Below are 18,645 nucleotides of genomic sequence, written 5' to 3'. Positions count from 1 at the left end.
GGGTACTGCTCTGGAGGGTAGGACTTGAACCCTTGCTCTGGAGGGTAGGCTTCACGTTACAAGAAAGGAGATTCTGACTGAAGATCAGGAAAAACTTTCTGACAGTAAGAACTGTTCGACAGTGGAACGGTCTCCCTCAGGAGGTTATGCACTCTCCTTCCTTGGAGATTTTTAAGCGGAGGTTGAAACTGTCATGGATGCTTTAGCTGAGATTCCTGTATTGCAGGGGGTTGGACTAGATGACCTTCGGGGTCCCTTCCAACTCGATGATTCACATGATGGAACACTGCCTGCGTTAGTAGACACCAATGGCATGAGCAGGTGTTTGTGTGCAGGATAGCTGATCTATAGCACATGAATTGATTATTACTTACAGTTTGCTAGCTCTGAGTGTGTTGTGTTGTTGTGTTATCTTGTGTTGTGTTGTGTGTGTGTGTGTGAGAGAGAGATGTCTGGAGGCTGACAGCCTTTGGACAGTTAAAAACACTTTTAGAGGCTTCGCAGGGTCACACTCTTTCCATGATTCCAACTGGGCTTTTTTGCTTGGCTGGGGAGTCTTTTCTAGGCAGCCTGGAAAGCTGCACTCGGGGGGGGGGTGGAGGGGGAAGAGAGACAGGTTAGGCTTCAAGCAAGGGGTTAAGATGACTTTTGCCTTTCCTCCCCAACTAATAACATTTGAAATGCATGCTCTGTGTGTGTCTTTTTGAGGGAGGGTTGCAGAAGGGGAATCCTCTGTACCTATTGGCTAGGCTCTATCAGCTGCAGTTTAGCTGAAGCTGCTGCTAAAGAGCTGTATTGATCTGAAGGGTAAATGTGGGGAGAGAGAGAGGGAGAGAGAGATCCAGTCATTTCTGAGAAGAGAGACGACCTCTGCCAGTAAGGAAGTGGTTTCAACCCGCCTGCCTTTCTTGTTTTATCTTTGGTGAATGAAAAGAGGACGCCTGCGAAAACAGTTTGTTGCGACGGTGGGATAGCGAGGCAAGGTTTTCCCTTAGTCGAAGCTGCTGTTGCATATTCCTGCTGTTGCTGCTGCTGCCGCTGCCGCTGCCGCTGCCGCCGCCGCCGCTTGCTTCCCTGCTGCAGTTTCATAGAACAGGTAAGCCTTATAAAAGCAAAACACAAAACGGTGATGATGAAACGCAATCGGGTGGCTTCTGCATCCTGAGATCCCAGACCCACAGGAATCGGCAGATTTGCAAACGCTGCGCCACTGGATAGCGAGGGCTTTTGCAAGACGGAGGAAATGACCTCGGGCATCCTTTTCTTCCTGGGGGAGGTTGTCCCACACACAGTGACAGGGGAAACTTGAATAAGTTCTCAAGAAAGTGGATGAGTGTGTGGTATATATTGATCTGAGAGCGAGGAAAGTGGTTGCAAGGCAGTAGCTCTGTGCAGAAGTGCAGGGAGGGAAATAGCAAATAGCAAAGGTGCATAAATATTTCCCTTTGCCTCTAGCTTAAAAGATGCACAGGTGGGGCTCTCGATGGTTTGAATTTGGTGGACCAGAGAACAGTTGTGTCAAATATTATGCAATATAGTTCATTAGAAGACCGCCCCCCCCCTTAAGGTACAGTGCAGAACTTGAGTGAGAGATTTCTGATGCTATTTGAAGGATTTTTTTCCCTTAAATTGTGGCAGCTGTTTGAGGTGCTTAAAAGCTGACCTTTTAAAAGAGGGGGTTTGGTTTCTTTGTGTTCCAAAGAAAAGCACTGCAAGGCAACTTTTCTCCAGTTCCTATTACCTGTTGTTTAACTGGATTACAGGTTCCATTTCTAAGCAAGGATCTAATTCAGCAGTCGCAAATAAGACAATTCAGTGCAAGCACTGGAGCTTCCTTCCCCCCCAAATGATCTTGCCCAAATTAATCATGTGGTGATAAGTGAAACCCACATAATTCTTAAATAAGCATTTAAATGAACTATTTAGCACCAAATTGTAAACATTCACCGAAGCCTTGTCTTTTGCATGTGAGAGATCGGGGTGGGAGCAGAGGAATCTTGCTTTCTCTTTCTAGATATTTAATCCCCCCCCCCAAATTAGAAATGTGACACACAGTTCTGTGACTTTGATAGCTTTGTATTCTGATCTTTACTAATAAGAGACACACATATTGTCTAAGTTAAAGTATTTCCCACAGTGGGGGGGGGGGAATAGGTGGCCAATGGATTTTGTTTCTGGGTTCCGTGATCTTTCACAATACTGCACATCCCCTCATCCTTACATTGTAAAACATATCCACAAGATGCTTGTTAGGAAAATAGAAACTGCTGTACTGCTGGATGAAAACCAAGAGGGGGAAAATAAGTCATTTATATTTCCTTTGCTTTATTGTTTTCCACTTCCAGCATGACCAACAAAAGCATAACCATTTCAGCATACAGAGCAGGTGTTAATGTCAAGCTATGCACTTTTCAATACACACCTCATTGGATGCAAGGCAAAATATTATTAATAATAAGTGCAATGAATGGAAGAACATTATTGAGAATTCAGTCTCTCATATTATTCATGAACTGGTCAGGAGGTCTTTATTTCTCCCCCATTAAGACTTGATTAGATGTTTCAGTGGTTGCCACTAACTGTTGGGAGGGTTCCTAGGAGTTTTACAAATATGTCCCCAAGAAGGAGAAGCCAGATGGTTATACCACCAAAGTCATAAGCAGTTAATTGCAGAATTGATTTGTAGTCCTCTTGAACATATCAGCGCCTGAACTGCGGTGCTTACATCTTAACTGATCAAGCTACTTGCCTGATGCTCACCTGTACCAAGATCAAAGGGCCATTTTTGGAAACTGTGCAGTAATATAATCACTCTGTTCTCCATAATAAGGCACATCATGGTTTAATAAGGAAAGCTACACCAGAAAAAAAATACAGTTTTGTCTCCCCCACACATACACTTTACAACACTCATTGCTTGATACATTTTGTGCCTCCTTTGTTTTTTTTGCCAGTCAGCTTTTGAATTCACTTGCAAAATTTCTGTGGTCTGTGCCAAGCCTGTGACATTCCCTATCTCTTTGGTTGGACTGTACAGCAGCTGGAGACTGTGAGGTCTCCCACAGCTTATGTTCTATTCAGCATGGCAGAAGGAAGTTTTGCTCAACAAGAATATGCTCAGGACTTGTTAGCCCATCCACTTTCACAGCCAACTCAACAATGACCACTTGTTATATCTGCACCATAAGCTGGTGATCGATGCCAATCTATTCAAGTTTGTTGCCTGTATCCAGGAGAGGACTGTCAATTTCTGGCCAAAATTAAAACAAGGGCCTTCCTCGCAATCAGTACAAAATTGTTTTCAGCCCAGTTTACATTTAAAAGGAATTTTAATATTTTAACTCAAAACAGTCATGTAATGTCATCTTCCTCTCAAAAAAAAAAAACAAAAAAAACAACAACAAAAACTGTTAAGATGCATCTGCTATCCCTTGGCACTGAAATCCAAATAACATTTACTCAAATGTAAATCCCACAAGTTCAATAGAAGTTACTTGCAACAAGTATCCCGTTGGACATTATCTTACCAAGTGGGAGTCAGTGCAGCTTGTGTAATTTCATGCGCCACCCTGGTAACATCAAAAACACAGGATTGCATGGGAGGAGCCAGTGATGTCAACATCACCTCCTCTGAAAAATTAGGAAAACACCAATGAGGAAGGGAGCCACACTGTGGATCATCCCAGATGACAGGGACCTTCTGAGATCTGTGCTGCAGATGTCCTAAGTAGTGTGGTTGCTGCCGCCTCCACAGTTGCAAAGTTGTTTACTTACCAAACCTTTGATAAGAATATATGTATTAGCTTTCCTTAGGTTGAATTGTCACATTAGCACTCTGTTGTAGTTGCCTGGAAAGAATATGTCCAGCCTGGGTAAGTCACATAGTAAAGCAGCTGTCTCTCTGCGTAGTAACCCCATCACTTTTCTGAATTACAACTGATATAGGAAGAGGGGTAAATTGATTAAGAATACATCTGCTAGACATCCAGAATTAATCTGATTCTGATGAATTGAGAACCAGTATGCCTTTTCACATTCCCAGTTGCATCATTAAGTGTGCATAGGTCTTTGGACAAGCTGCCATGATGCCCACATCTCTATCCCTTGCACCCACAGTATGAATCAGACTCTTTCTGCTTCCAGTCTCCAGCTTTCACTAAGTAGCATATTCACTTGATGCTCACATAGGACATGAATGCAGTCAGACCAAAGCTGTTCTGGGCAAGCCAAGTCAAGCCATTAGAAGCAGTGGTCAGGGAAATCAGTACCATGGACAGATCCCAGTTGCCCTCGCTGTATGTAATGTGCAATTCCATCTGAAGGTGTTTAGCTTGGTTTTATTAGACTTCTTAAATGCTATCGCGTGACCAGGTGGCCACAACCCCAGCCCTCAGGGATCGTAAGAAGGAATAAAGACTCTGACAACGTTATATGGAATTAAAATTAGGCCACAACTTTATTAAACTTCCACATGTAGGAAGACCTTGGCATAGGCCTTGGGCATATATCCCTCCCAGCCCCCCAGCTGGGGGGAACTGGGGCACATCAGGGTAAATGGGATATGGGGTGCTCTGTGAGATGTAAGTGTAGCAGGCAGCCAAGCCCATATCCCCACACTCAGGGTAGTTCACTGATGACCTTTCAGTGTATGGCCAGTGACACCCATTATATAACCCCTTTTAAGAGGGTTGACATGCCATACCATCGAATACCTGTAGTATCTCTTCACCTGGCACTGAAAGCATAGCAAAGCCAATGCCAGGTGGGCCTTGCAGGGGAGAACATTCCACAGATGGGGAGGCAGCACTGTCCCTTGTTAGCACACTCCAAACCTCCCTCAGATGGGGTAACCAGAGAAGGGTCCTCAATGGTGATGTAAGAGTATGGGCAGATTCATGGTGGGAAAGATGGGTCATGGGCCTAAGTCATTTATGGCTTTATAGTTTACAACCAACACTTTGAATTGGGCCTGGAAATAGAAAAGAAATGCATGACCCATTCCGACTCTCTTCATGCTTATTCTGGAATTTGAAAATTGTAGGCAGATATTGAAAATGCACCAAGGACCAACATAATTAGGCTACTGTACATGGTTCTTTGAAACTGGACTTTATTTCTGCTGAATTCAGCTGAAAGCTGAACTATGTTTCTATACCTGTGCAAAGTGTGGCATAATATTTAACCTAAAAAGGCACCCAAAATTCCTCTAAACTTGGCTTTTTGTTAATTCAACTTTCCAGATGATGGAAAAGATGCTCAAGAATGAAAACTAGCCCAAAGGAGTCCACTTGCTGACCTAAGATTTGAATCCAAATTTCCAAAGCTGTAATGTGAGGGTCTCTTTATTGTCATGTATACTTTAATTCCTAGATTTAAAGCTATTCCTCCCGGGGAATTTTATTGTTTCCTGTTAGAACTATCTGCTAATAGTTATTTGCCACTCATTTTCTGTTTGACGATACCCAAACTGTACTTTTAAAAAGTGGTTTATAGCAATGAATATAATAATTTCAATCTAGAAGGACAACACAGTTAATACAATGCATGAAAATGATGAAAACCTTTGAGTGGGATTGTGTGTGTGTGTGTGTGGTGCACAGTGACCACATGAAGTGCCTTGTATCTGTAGCAGTTGGAAGCAGGCCATTGTGTTTCAAATCTGCTCTGTGTCCTTCTGATTGGATTCATGATTCAGGTCGAAATGTAGTATGCGAAATCTAAAGCTCTGTTTCACCCCCCATTGGCTATAAGGGGGAAATCTAAAAATTGCTATATATTTTTTTCCCTTAGGGCATCTTCCCCTGAGATTTAATTGAAGTATGTGAAGCTGGCTTCTGAGTGCCTGAGAGTGGTGTATTCACTGATTTTGTTTTTAATTAAAGTCTTGCTTTTACCTTAGAAAAACCATACCTTTCCACACAAATTTACTTCTTCAATAATTACACACACACACACACACACACACACACACTGCTTTTTTCTTGGGGTACGCATACCCCTAAACATTTTGTGAATCTAAGTTTGGCCTCACTGAGGTGCAGTATTTCAATATGAGTAGGAAAAAGAAAGTAGCCCTAAACATCTTTTTTTTGTAAGAGAAGGCTGCAGAGTATAGACCACTAAAGTGTTGATTTGTAGGATGTTAAAAAAAAGAAAGACATCAACAAAATATCTCTTGACTTGGTGAGGTGAGCATAATAAAAATCCAGAGTTCCAACTTATAAGGATTTCATTGAAATGTCCCCATCTGTTTGACGTCATTTGAACAGAATTTCTTTTCTTATTAATTGTTGAAGAATGGTTAAAGGAGGGGGGAGAAAGAAATTTTCAGCACAGCACTAAGTTGATTGGGTGTTTGTCTCTGTAGGCTACAAATTTGCACAGCCCTGGCTTAAAATGAGCATTAAGTAGATGAGAGGGTTCAGGGTAGCTTTTTTTATGGTTCATGAATATCAATCTGGTAATATCCCAAGTCCCACAGTTTAAATATGGGATCTCTGCTCATGTATAAAATGAAAGTGTGTGTAATGTACATACACAATTTAAATGCGTTTGCATGCAACGTCTTCATTTCCAGCTTCTAACCCACTGATTTGTAAAGTGCTTTGAGAGGTCTTGAGTATAGAAGCTTCTGCTTCAGAACGCCATTCTCTTCTATGCTATAAATGGCTCGTAAAAATGCCTCCACTTTAAGTGTTATGTATAAACACACAGACGGCTTTGTGTGTGTATATATATATATACACACACACTTAAAGGGGTGACGTTTTTTATGAGTCATTTCTAAAGGAGAATAGAATTTGGTTTTATATAGCACCTCTCATAGTCAAGGTATTGCAAAGCCGTTTGCCATGCACGTGAGTTACTGTTGGTGCCGGCAATAGAGGCTGCATAGACAAATGCTTCTAAGGAGGTGTATAGACCAGGGTCATCCACTACTCTTTTTGAAAAATGGACTATGATCTTCAGCTTTTACTCAACGAGCTGGTTGCAAAAAGCACAGTAAACAAGAATCCAGCATTTTATAAAGGCAATGGCCCCATAAAACCTCAGAACAGCTCCTTTCTCCTCCCTGTTCCCTGTCCACTCCTGCCTCCAGTACTACTGTACTATAGAATTTAGCCAACAATTGGATTTCAAGAAACTAGGCATCACGGTAGGACATACATTTCTGTAGTAGAGAAAATTTGAGTCCACTTTCAGGAGGACTTTGGAGCTGGTTGTGTTCTACAAACACTAATATCTTCGGGGAGAGAGTATATTATGCACTTATGTCATTGGTTTTGTGCTGTCTTGAGATGCACTTAGCTCTCTCGTGTTGGTTTCTTGGAGGTAAAACCTAGCTGCTTTAAAGTAGGGCTATAGGTTTTTAGCGATGCACTCAGAAAATGTTAGAATCTGGACTTACTGGCCCTTTAGAACGTAATGCGTATCACTTTGCTTATTTCAAACTGTGGCGTCCCATCCTTCCTGCATTTGAGATTCTCTTGTTTCGTCTTCTGAGTGGGGTCCCAGACCTATGGCCCAAAGTCCTGCCCATCACTATAGGTTATTCAGTCGTTCCTCTGATTGCTTGGAGAGAAGATAGCTCTAGATGCATTTTCATAACCCAGTTATCAGAGGTAGCTGTTTAAATCTCTTGCAAAAGCAGAAGGCAGGGTGATCATGCTGATACTTATGACCAAGTTATCCCAAAGCAATGGAGTTTTCCTGATCCCAGAGTAAGAAAGGATTCCCTCAAGGAATCCTGGGAACTGTAGCTTGTTAAGAGTTCTGGGAATTATAGCTCATTGAGGAACAAACTTCAGTTCCCATGATTCTTTAGGTGTGAGTTAATCAATGAATTAACCAAGGCTTTAATCAATTCACTGATAGTGGCCAATTTTAACAAGCCAGTTTTACTTGGTTTCTTGCAAATTAAGGGCCTCTGTTGCTATTTTGGGTTAAGTTTGGTCATATGTATGTATGTATAGATAGATAGATGATAGATAGATAGACAGATAGATGATAGATAATGATTTTCTTTCTCATAATGAGTGATAGAAGTTTTGATTATCTGCATTGAGTTTTTGGCCATATGCAAATTTATTTAAGCCCAATAAATTAATTAATAACTTGGAGTAGGGAGATTAATCACCTACAATTATAAAAGTGGTTGACAGCTTGCTGTTCACAGCTGGTTAGAAGACTTCTCTTTCTAGTTTATGTTGTTCTGCAGCACAGTTAATGGGGTTGATATATTCTGCCCTAGAGATGGTTACAATTCATTAGCGTGTGCAATGACTCTTCTATAAATATGACAAGGCAATATACACATTTTCATATAAAGTTCTTTGGAGCCCTATAAACTTTGCAGCTGTTCTGTTCATCACTCATAAGTTCCCCAGCATTTTTTATTTTTAACACAGAGAGACAAATTCCTTCTACAGGCAAATGTCCATTCACCTGCACAGTTCATTTCTAGGATAAAATACACAGCTACAGGGAGAGCCAAATGTTTGTTGCCTGTTTGTGAGACTTTTGATCATTGTCATCTCCCGCCTACTTGCCAGGCCCTACCGAGGGCCTACTCGGTAGTGGCACCTTGGTTATAAAACTCTCTTTCTAGGAATACCCAGTTGGTACCTATTCTGTTAGCTTTAAGTATGGTTAAAATAAATCCAATTCTGCTCAACTTTCAGTTGATGATGTATTTAATTTCTACTTTGCTGCCTGTTTTTACTGCTGATTGTTTCTGCTTTTACTGCTTTTGGGGGGGTAGTTCTGTTAATTTTTAATATTTTAACTGATGTTTTTAATGGCTGTTACTAGCTACCTTTGGGGGTGAAATTAGGATTAAAATGTTAAAACAAATATATGTAAATCATCTTTTCCGTTCCAGACACTTGTTTGGGGGTTGTCATATTTGGGTTTCCTACTGTAGAATTGAAAATAATGCTTACATCATCTACTTCAGGCATGTAAATAACTGTTCACCTGTGGCAAATAAAAATTCCATATAAGACAGGAAACATTTGTAAAGTGAAAGCGAGGGCCTTCCCTGACCCCTGCTTCCTTTAGCCTGTTGATGTGTCACAACTGACTGATATTTGTAGTCGTCCTCTCACTGACAAATTAGTGAAAGTGGCCACACCAAATGGAATGTTTTGAGGAAACCAGCCAGCCAGCGTTCAAGACAGAATGATGGACTCAGAGCCAGAAGTAGATTATCTGGTAGGATGAATATGCTAGATTCCCAGCAGGTCAGTCCTAATTGCTTATTGAGGGGGTGAGGAGTTTGGCATGATGCAAATGCAATAGTGACGCTAATGTGCTGGTCCTACTGGTGCATTGATTGATTGATTGATTGATTGATTGATTTTATATACTGCCCTATAACCGGAGGTCTCAGGGCGGTTCACAGAAAAGATCACAATGTATAAAATCAAAATAAGAACAATAACCCAACAACACCCCCTCCCACCAAAAGAGGCACATTTTAAAAGGGTAGAATATGTCAATCAGGTCAACCAAAGGCCTGGTTAAAAAGGAACATTTTTGCCTGGTGTCTAACGGTGTATAATGAAGGTGCCAGGCGAACTTCTCTGGGGAGAGCATACCGCAGACAGGGAGCCACTGCAGAGCAGGCCCCTTCTTGTGTTGCCACCCTCCAGACCTCTAGAGGAGGAGACACATGAAGGAGGGCTTCAGAAGATTATCTCAGGGTCTGAGTAGGTTCATATGGAAAGAGGCGGTCATCATTTACATGACATCAACCTCCCCACCACTTTCTCCCTTCCCCTCCCCCTCTCGGTAAGCAATAGTGACCCACTTGCTGTGTATCTGGTGTAGCAGCTCTGCCCCAGCTTCTCACAGCCCAAACCTTTAAACCCAGTATTACTTTTGAGTTTTTATTGTGAATTATAAGTGTGTGAAATAGACAGACAGAGAGACCAACTTTTATTATGAAATGCATCTAAAGGACTCCTGCAGATTGCAACTTTCTGCAATCATTGCAACGGAAGGAAGGAAGGAAGGAAGGAAGGAAGGAAGGAAGGAAGGAAGGAAGGAAGGTAGGTGCTGGACAGCAACAGAAAGGGTCAAATATTAGTTGCTGTATGCAGTGTGAGTGAAAAAGCAAGCAAAACAGCACCAAGCAGTCGTTCACACAGAACATCATGTGCACATAACTTAGTGTTCTATCTTGAATGATGGCGGCTGACCTGGGAGCATTTCAGGTTGGTCAGAAATAACGTGGATGGAATGCCATTGCTCTCTAAGTGGCTTATAACTGACTTAGATCGGATGCTGGCATTTGAAATAATGTACTAACCTATTCTGTGAGCTGCTCTGTAGAAAATTCCCCTGGTGGTGTTCCTTTGAGCTACAGCTTGGATATCAGCTTGACCCACCTGGGCTGAAATGTCAGTATTCTTGGCATATATAGAATAGCCCTAAGGCTGAAATCAATTACATCCAAGTAAATGTGTTTAAGGTTATTAAGTTTTGCTCTTTAGATTCTTTTCCTCCTCGGCCATCACCACGGAGCTGTGTGAGACATCAGAGAGAGAGGGAATCTTATTATTTTAAAAAAATACAATGCATTTCCCTCTACATTCCTTTAACTATTTTGCCTAGACTCTTTCAAGCTCACCTTAAAAAGCAGTGGTGACTATGTGAAAAAGCAGATGCAGATGTTGTTGTTGTTTGCCTCTGTCCACCTCAGGAGACAACGGAGTGCACCTTCTAGGGTGAAGTCAAACCATTGCATTAGCAGCACCGAAGTGACCTCCCGGGGGTGCAAGCCTGGGCAGTGTGTATGAGGTCCTGGGCTGCCCAGATGACAAGACACCCCCCCCTCCTTGGCCTCACTGATGTGGTCCAAGGGAGCAAAGGAAAGCAGAGCAAAATGTTTGGCACCAGATTGGCTGCAGGAGTTGCCAAAATAAGGCATACAGGGCACAATCCAAAAATCATAGGGACTCCACTCTGGATTTGTGTAGAGCATAGTCCATAGACTACCCTTTTCCCAATGAAATTTTTATTATTATCATCATCATCATCATCATCATCATTATTATTTTATACCCCACCCATCTGGCACTCTGGACAGCTCCCAAGAGAATATTAAAAACACGATAAAACATCCAACATGAAAAACTTCCCTAAACAGGGTTGCCTTCAGATGTCTTCTAAAAGTCAGGTAGTTGTTTATTTCCTTTACCTCTGACAGGAGGGCTTTCCACAGGATAGGCGCCACTACCGAGAAGGCCCTCTCCCTGGTTCCCTGTAATCTCACTTCTCACAGTGAGGGAACCGCCAGAAGGCCCTCGGCACTGGACCTCAGTGTGCAGGCTGAATGATGGGGGTGGAGACGCTCCTTCAGGTCCCACAAAGCAGTGGATGTTTCTGATCAAAGTTTTCCCGAAGCGAAATTGCTACAGAAAGGTAGAGAACTGAATTTCATTTGTAGGGGGAGAGGATGAGAGAACCAAAATTGACATCCAAACTCCCCAAAGTCATCCCTAGCACCCATTAGCAATCCTCAGTCATGACTACACATCCAGCATCATTCTGGGTGATAATGGAGAGAGGAGAGGAAAGGATAGCCATAAAGAAGGACATTCCCTTTTACCTCTCCCCTCTAGCTTCCACAACTGTTGCTCTTTGCTGTGTTAAGGTCAGGGGGAAGGATTTGTTCAGCTGCAGGGGCTGTCAGGGATTGAAGCATGACAGAAGGACAGGGCCCCGGCTTGTAGGCATTTGATTTAGCTGAGGGACATTTCTGGGTTTTCCCTGATTTTGTGTGGGGATTTGCCCTTCCTTTAGCTGTGAATTTTCACTTTTTCAGTTGGTCTTTCAGGATGAAAACAAACCGCCTAACACAAACAGCAGGGAAATAAGTCTCGGTTGAAATGTCGGCTTAGGAGAACTCACAGGAGAGTCAACCCCTCCTTTTTTAATGTAGTGTTTGGCTTCCTCACAGTGCAATACCCCCAAATTCCTGCAGTGTCCCCAATTAAAGCAAAGCCCGAGGATGTATTAAAAACTGGGAGGAAATCTTTGAAAGGTTCCTCTTAATTGGTTCTGAGATTCAGGCCTGTTATCAGAACTGAACAGAGAAGAATCAGTATTAACACCTGGACTCATGGCTATGCAAAATCCAGAGTTCCTAAAGCAGCAATTAAATGGCTTAATCTTAAAACCCTCCTAGGTTCAATTCAGTAAAACTGCTCTGAAGGGCAGTGCTAATTCTTCATGAATTGCCGCTTCACATTAGCCAATGCTGTTTTAATTTCCGTACCATCCCTGCCAGACTCTCCTCTGAGCTGCTTGCAAGACTTTGAAGCTCTCCATCCCCAGTGACTTTCTTATTTGTCCTTTCAACAAGTATGAGTGATAAATATTTGTGTGCGGAAAGGCAGTTTTGTGTGTGTTTGCATATATGTGCATGCCACATTTTTTGGCACGGCTGAAAAATGATTCACCACTTTTGATAATTGTTTTGGCACTGCTTGCAAAAATGTTCCCCCGTTCATTTACATTGCCCTCTGTTCATTTCCCTCTCTGTTTGCTTCTCTTGCTCCCAGCGGTGTCATCACACAGCCAAATCAGATTGGATACATAACACTGATGATATCATCATGCTCATGACGTGATCCCGAATGAGCTGGGATCACACACTAGCTCAGGAAGGGGAAAGAATAACTAACTGGGGAGAAGGGGTTGGTGCCACAGCAACATCAGCTAAACAGAACTCCGGGTGGGGGCAGGAATGCATATTCCATACCCTCCAACATTTATCAGATGAAAATAGTGATGCCCCATTCCATAACGATAAGTTTACTATTTATACCCCACACATCTTACTGGGTTGCCCCAGCCACTCTGGGCAGCTTCCAACATGTATAAAAAACACAATAAAACATTAAACCCTTCCCTATAAAAGATTGCCTTCAGATGGCTTGGGGTCGAATAATTCCTTACCCTACAACATTTCTCCAATGAAAATAGTGACGTCCTAAGAGAAAGAGGGACATTCCAGGATCCAGTTAGAAACCAGGACAACTTTTCTAAATCAGGGGTGTCTCTTGGAAGTATGGACATTTGCAGGGTCTGATTTTCCACACGAAGCATTTTTCCAGGAAACATTTGTACCCTTCAAAAATACCTATTTTTCAGCTCCTGCAATAAAACCTGGAGATTTTTTGGCACAACCCTACATATATGTATCATCATTAACCTGGAAGCAAAAATGGCAATAAATTTAAGCCAACCATTAAACCAGTTCTCTGTACTGAGAGTGTGTGAGAGCACACACACACACATTCAAATGCCTGAGCTGGACATTTTAATAGAATATAAGTCCTTGGAGCATTAACAAATTCTGGAGCTTTTAAATCAACTGTGACCTCTTCATTTAGAAGGCTGCTCCAGTAATGCAATGGCTCACTAAGGTTAATGATGGATCATGGCACGGTACTATTTGCAGAGTGTCATTTAGCCCGTTATATTCCCCCAAAGTTTGCTTGGGTCAGGTTATCACATCTAAATAATGAGCTGAGCCACCCCTTCCTCCTGGAGATAGCCAGTGATTACTAGAAAGCTCACTTTGCTGGACCAGGAGGTGCCAAGCCGTGCTAGCTGCTGGTAAATTATGATGCTACAGTCAGAGGCTGATAAAAGCAGACCAGGGTCAGGATTCTCAGTGACTGTGTGACACCTGCCTCCTGTGACTCCATCTGGGTGAACAGACGGCCCAGCTGTTAGTTAAAATGAGACCTTTGACTCCCTCTCTGTTTTCTTCCTACTGGCTTCTTCTTTTTTTCCAGTGGGGAAGGTTAGGTGACCTGACCTGCTGTGGCAGATTATTTACAATGAAAGCTGCCCCTATTTCTTCCCCCTTGCTTCCACTGAGGTCCACAACATGGCCTGCATGCAAAGTGCTGCCAGTGTGCCAGTTTGAAAGCACACTGATAGCTTCCAGAGGCTTTTCATTTATTGCAAATGTCACGCTGCCGGGCCATTCCAGGCACCTAGAGGAAAGGGATGGAGGTGACGTCGCTGCCTAGCTGTGAACTTGCTACAGAGTGAACACAAACATTTCTTTCTCAGCGCTGCCAACCTTTCTTCCCTCTGCGGGGATTGCTGCAAGGAGGCACAATTGTTCTGAAAGAAACCGAGATGATAAGAACGGGCAGCCAACAGTTCTGAATGCATTTGGATGTTTGCAGGTTGCCTCCCTCTATTATAGGGCTTTCAAAACAAGTACAACTGATAGCACAAAGTGCCTTGTGTCAGCTGGGTCTCCACGTTTCGGCCACATCTTTGTCCACCACCATTGATCTTCCCATCAAGAAACTCCCGATATGTTTCTGCAAACCCCTGCAATTTCTAGGGACACCAGTCTGCAAACCACTGCTCAGTGGTGCTAAGAGAACATTCAGCATTTATGGTGAACGCACGCCAAAGCTGAAATCTGTTGGCACTGAGAAACAGATTCATTAGCCTTTCCTGCTTCCGCGATTTATGGTCTGGTGAGTTACAGAAGGGGGAAAAAAATCTAAAGCAAGCAGTTTTGTTACCAAACTATATAAGTAACAGATAAAAAAGAGAGCGTCCAGCATCACCCTGGATATCTGAGGGAAATAGATTGTCTGCTTTTTCTAAAAGATGTTCCATCAGTTTCTATCACGAGCAAAAGACCTGAAGATTACATGATACAAGGATTCATTCGGGAAGAAAGCGACTGATGCTTTAAAAATACAGGGGTGACGCCCCCCCCCCTCACTGCTAACATTGCTCTTAAACTTTCCATCTCAGAAGAGAATGAGAAATGGGACCACAGGAAGCTAACAAGTGGTCATTAGTGGTAGGTGAAAGAGGCATTATTATTATTGTTTCAAATACATTATTTTCAAAACGTCTTTCAAGAAAGAAGCTCTCAGCTCCCATGCGTTGCAAATCTTTCTTTTTCCTTTTTCTTGTCTGACTAAATCAAAACTGGGAAATGCTGTACGATGAAATCATGTGGTGACCATTTTGAAAGTACAACTGGAGAGACGAATGTGGAGAGAGGGAAATGACTGAAGCATTTCATTAAATTGTGAGCATTTGCCTCATTAACATTGTAATACCGGTCCAATTTTAAAGCTGTCTTCAACACTCATTAACCCAGCTGCATTCTCAGATTCACTTACTGTGAAAATAGAGAAAAGAGCAGCTTTAGAAACATTGGCTATATAATTATTTCCAAAAAGTTTTGCACACTTCATTGCACTGAAGGCTTTGACATTCTCTGTTCTTGGAAGTCTTCGATACTGCTCAATTCCATGTGTCATTTGAAGCCAGTGATCTGTAGGCAGCCACACCCATCAGCCAAATGTCAACTAAGCTTCATCCATCAATACAGGTCAATGACATTATTGACCCACATAAGTACCTCAGACCCCTACCTGCTGGGTAGCTAGCATAGCGGCCCTGCCCCATGGAGGGTTGCTTTGGAATGTGGTAAGTGTTTAGGGAGTTGGCCTAGGTCCTGGGAGACCAGGATCCAAAGCTTTTAAAGTCACCGGATGACCTTAAGCCAGCCAACCTATCTCACAGTGTTGTTGTGACAATAAAAATGGGAGCTGGTTCCTTCCTCCACATGCTGCCTTCAGCTTCTTGGAAGAAGGGTGGGATATAAATGTAGGATATGTGCATTGACAGTGTAATGATGTAAGCTTGTGTGATGTAGTGGTTAAAGCCCTGGACTAGGATCTGGGAAATCAGGATTCAAATCCCCACCTACAGTGACCTTAGGCCAGTCACTTAGGCTAACCCAGGCATAGGCAAACTCGGCCCTCCAGATGTTTTGAGACTACAATTCCCATCATCCCTGACCACTGGTCCTGTTAGCTAGAGATGATGGGAGTTGTAGTCCCAAAACATCTGGAGGGCCAAGTTTGCCAATGCCTGGGCTAACCTGTGTCACAGGATTGTTGCCATGCAGGCAAGGCACCTTGCCCGTACGGCAGAGGGAGCACGGGGCCATGTGATGTCATCGTGGCATATGGTATGTGATGGCCCGTGGCATACTGATGTCACGCACGTGGCGGGGGCGTGCTGACGTGTCAGGCAGACAACCCACAGAGTGGGCGCCACTTCCCTTCATTTAAAATTTGTGGGGTCCTGGGCCTCCATAGGTGCATAGATGGCACCTATGTTGTCACGAGTGCTTTAGTTCAGATTTTTGCATTGCAGGGAGTTGGACTAGATGACTCTTCGGGTACCTGCCAACTATACAATTCTATGGACTATTGTTGTTGTTGTTGCCTGTGTAAGCTGCTGCTTGGCCATCTCAGATCTAAACCTTAACTATTTCCCGTGGCAAACACTGCTCGCATTTGTACTGCTCTTTGTACCACTGACATGGGAAGCGTAGATTCCTGAAATCTCTTAGCAAGATGTCTGGCTGATTATTTCCCATCCTACCTGGAGGTCATTATCAGCTACTTAGTGCTCTTTGATTATCTGACAGGTGGCTATAAACCTTGATGAATGCCCCCTGCCAGCAGAGCAAAATGTGAGCGCCCTCCCCAAAAAGTTTGTGAATCCTAATAACATAGATTATATGATTGATGTGCAGTATGCCATTTAATTACAGGAATAAATGAGGAAGAGGAAACTTGTCACTTCCCCATTTATTATCCCGTAATTAGACGGCCACTAATCAGGCCTTCTGATTGGCCAAAGGGATTTTAGATATAATTGACTGTAGCTCACCATTGCAACAATGCAAAGGGGAAAGATAATCATGAAATAATTTGTGGTAGGAGAAGACAAAACCGGATTCTTTAATAATAAAAAGAATACCGTGAACAGACCTGCATGTTTAGAGGTGAGTAATTTAGTGCAGCTAATGAAATGCTTCTCCTGTACAATGACAGAGTACTTTTTCAATACCTAATATTTATGCATATGTGATTTTTGGAATGCAGCATAGATCAATACTGTAGAGGAAAGCAAGACATTCATCTTGGTTTGGACTCGTATGTAATACATTCTGCATACTTTGCTTAACATCAAAACCCAATAAATAGACCAAATGGATGATGATGATGGCACATCTCCGGGGTCATTATATCCTAATTGTGGCATCTTAATGCCGAGTGCAAAATTTAATTAAATCTTAAAATGGATCAGGTTTTGCCAATCTGGCCTGGCCAAGGCACCATCTTTCCTTTGAGGTTCTTCCTCTGCTATCTACAAATGCTTGTTTTCTTTGAAAGGACTGGTGTACAAAGCCACTGTTGCTTTAGGTCATGCGCATGCACTTTCATGTTTTCCCCTGCCCTGGCATGGCCTCTGCTCAGATAGGTTTTACAAGATTTATAGTATTTTTAACCAAAGGGCATGCCTGGAGAAAGAAATTGAATGCGCTTCTCACACGCAGGAAATCTACTGCCCTGTTTAGCCCCAATTCAAAGGGCAGATCAACACACATGGTTTTTAACATTAGGGAATGGTTTTGATAACGTAGATAGACACATGACATCCTACCTTTTATGTTCATAATGCATTATGAACTTGTATTTTGTATCGCTTAATTCTTATTCATTTTATGCTGCTAAATTGCTGAAATACTGCTCATATGTCCCTATGTAGGGTTTTGCCTCTTTCTTTCTTTCTTTCTTTCTTTCTTTCTTTCTTTCTTTCTTTCTTTCCTTCTTTTTACTGCATTCAAACTCCACCTGCAATGGTATTTGAGTGGCAGATAACAAAGGACACAGAGGGAGGAGGAATTAAAATGTGGCACCAGAGGGCAGAGCAGTGCAACCACCAGCAGGGAAAGAAACTGTTCTTTGGAAATGGTTTTGCTGGGTATTACAGTGGTACGTCCAGTTACAAACTTAATTTGTTCCAGAGGTCCATTCTTAAGCTGAAACCGTTCTTATCCTGAGGTGTGCTTTCGCTAGTGGGGCCTCCTGCTGCACGTGCCCCACTGGCGTGCGATTTCCGCTCGCATCCTGGGGCAAAGTTCACAACCAGGAGCAGCTACTTCCGGGGCAGCGGAACCCGTAACCAGAAGCGTTCATAACCAGAGGTACGACTGTACTTAGGGGTTGCCATACATCCCGGAATTCCTGGACATGTACTCTTTTAGGGGTCCTACATGCCCAGCCGGGGACAATTCTACATTTTAAAGCAAATGTCCTGGATTTTTATAATAAGAATAAGAATAAGAATAAGAATAAGAATAAGAATAAGAATAAGAATAATATTGTGTGCTGGTGGCTCTGGTTCAGGCTGTGGCTCCGGAGTGGGCAGCTCAGGGCTATCGGGCAATTGCCTTAAAAAAAACTCAACAACTTTTGTGTCTGGATTTTTACTTTTTGAAATATGGCAAATCATATGGAAGTATGATTTTTTTTTAAAAAAAAAAGGTCAAAAACATTTTAATTAAGAAGCGTGCCCTGTGATGTTTTAGAACAACATATCTAATATCGTTGTAATAGGGGTAAATAATGTTAACAGGTCAGTGTAGATGCAGCCCAAGAATTTTCTATAGTTTGGATCCCAATGCATTGCTTCTCACTTTCATGTAGGGGTAGGGGGAGAATGTTGTGCAGCTTAAAATCTTTTCAAACTGATATGAGAACAGAAACACAGCTAACCTTCAGA

General features: G+C 42.6%; 1 protein-coding gene across 4 annotated transcripts in view; it reads left to right on the top strand.

Moving 5' to 3' along the window:
- The first annotated feature begins 665 nt into the window (after positions 1 to 665).
- CDH12 (cadherin 12) overlaps positions 666 to 18,645 on the top strand; it is a 661,518-nt gene continuing 643,538 nt past the window's right edge. For 3 of the 4 annotated variants that reach the window (XM_083623820.1, XM_083623822.1, XM_083623823.1), the window contains exon 1: positions 666 to 1,096. The gene's annotated coding sequence lies outside the window, so the exon portion shown is untranslated. The remainder of the gene's footprint in view (positions 1,097 to 18,645) is intronic. The other variant, XM_083623827.1, reaches the window with a different exon arrangement.

This window comes from Podarcis filfolensis, assembly GCF_964270895.1.
Source record: "Podarcis filfolensis genome assembly, chromosome: 7".
NCBI lineage: Eukaryota > Metazoa > Chordata > Lepidosauria > Squamata > Lacertidae > Podarcis > Podarcis filfolensis.
Note: the sequence above shows the minus strand (reverse complement) of the source record. Positions and strands in the feature narration are given on the sequence as shown.